We start from the raw sequence: 2,287 nt of genomic DNA on the forward strand, positions 1-2,287 counted from the left end.
CCGGATTAAGACCCATCGAGGCCTTAAGCACTTATAAGATTTTGATGCCCTCCATAAAAGATTATGTAATTCAAAATATAAACAATAACAAACCATAAAATAAATTTTAATTTTTCAAAACGAAACAAAACAGTAAAAGGGAAAATAATGTTTATTTTTGTATACTTCCACTTTATTTATATTTGAAAAGTTTCCCCCTACATTTTTGAATTGCAAAGTCTTTGATCAGATCCTCAAAATTAATCTTAGGTAACACATCTGCATCTATACTTAGTAGAGATAAAGGAATCTAGAATATTGTTTTAGCAAGTTTAAAGTGATTTCTTTTTGTGTCGTAAACCATTTACCATTTCTGTGGTGCCCCCTTCCTTCCCTTGATGCCCTAAGCACGTGCTTATTTTGCTTAATGGTTAATCCGGCGCTGGGTGATACCCAGGTTTGTAATTAATTGCAAGTAATAAGTTAATATATTTCTTTTTCCCGTTTTAATCATGAATAAAATCAAATATTTTTCGAGGCAGATTCGCAACTACTTCTAGCTGGACGAGCAGATACCGAGAAGCACTTTGTTGGATCGGTTTGAGAGTATTAGTATTTTTTCATGCAAGAAGTAAACACCCGCCCAGTTGGAACCATACACAATTTCAATTCACGGTTGAAGCTTCATCGTTTACGCTATTTCAGTCAAATACGCTCTAAAAAAAATCGTTAAGACGGTACTAATATTATTAAAGTATCGTATTTGTGACGTATAGGATACATCCTGGCATAAAACGCACCCAATTTTTACAAGAATATTTTGCGGAAGGAAATAAAACAAATTTAGTACGAATTTTTTTCATTTAGACAACGAAAAAATATTTCTTAAATATGAAATAATACGTTAAATAATGAAAGACATATGTAAGTAATGTATGCTGGGGAAAAAGGTATAATGAGATAATATGAGTTCCCTATATAACTGCCGACGTAGAGTAAATATGTCTTCCTAAATTTACTCTTTTACTCGTTTCAGTCATTTGACTGCGGCCATGCTGGAGCACCGCCTTTAGTCGAGCAAATCGACCCCGGGACTTATTCTTTGTAAGCCTAGTGCTTATTCTATTGGTCTTTTTTGCCGAACCGCTAAGTGACGGGGACATAAACACACCAGCATCGGTTGTCAAGAATGCTAGGGGGACAAACACAGACACACAAATACAGACACACAAACACACACACACATATATATATATATATATATATATATATATATATATACATACATATACATATATATATACCCATATACGACGGATTTCTTTCAGTTTCCGTCTACCACATCCACTCACAAGGCTTTGGTCGACCCGAGGCTATAGTAGAAGACACTTGCCCAAGATGCCACGCAGTGGGACTGAACCCGGAACCATGTGGTTGGTAAGCAAGCTACTTACAACACAGCCACTCCTGCGCCTATATTTTGTTCAACATTTCTTAATTAATAACAGTTTTTGTACCTAGCCAGCTTATGCTTATCCACCTCCCTCTACGAAAGCGCGTGGCTTAGTGGTTAAGGTATTTGGAACACAGTCGTAGGATTGTGGGTTCGATTCGCGGCAGCGCGTTATGTCCTTAAGGAAGACACTGTATTTCACGTTACAAAAATGCTGACAAAAGTGAGTTGTACCTGTAATTCCAGTCTTGTCACTTTCTGCGTCACGCTGAATCACCCTAAGAACTATGTGTAGAAGACCCGTGTCTATGGAGGAGTGCTCAATCACTTGCCCGTTAATTTCGAGAGCAGGCTGTTCCGTTTATCAGATCAACTGAAACACTCGTCGTTGCAACAAGCAGTGCCAGTATCTTGCTCCCTAACATATGGTGCTCGGTTTCTTGTCTATAATACGGTCGCATTAGACGCAAGGCAATCTTGGGGTACAGTTTTCAAATAGAAAGCACGTCTTAAACATCCGTCAATACGGTAATTAAAATTACAACCGCAGCGACGAAAAAAAAAATCAACTTAGTGGAGGCAACTCCAAAATCTAAAATTTTTTAAAAAGGAGAGTTGCTTCCCCTATTTTTTTTTTTTTTTTTTGAAAACACACACACACCCATACACTTTCTCTCTCTCTCTCTCTCCGCACACAAAAATTTTGGTGAATTACTCTTTTTATATTCTTTTAGTTGTTTCAGTCATTTGACTGCGGCCATGCTGGGGCACTGCCTTTAGTCGAGCAAATCGACCCCAGGACTTATTCTTTGTAAGCCTAGTACTTATTCTATCGGTCTCTTTTTGCCGAACCGC

Source organism: Octopus bimaculoides, chromosome 3 (genome assembly GCF_001194135.2).
Source record: "Octopus bimaculoides isolate UCB-OBI-ISO-001 chromosome 3, ASM119413v2, whole genome shotgun sequence".
Classification (NCBI taxonomy): domain Eukaryota; kingdom Metazoa; phylum Mollusca; class Cephalopoda; order Octopoda; family Octopodidae; genus Octopus; species Octopus bimaculoides.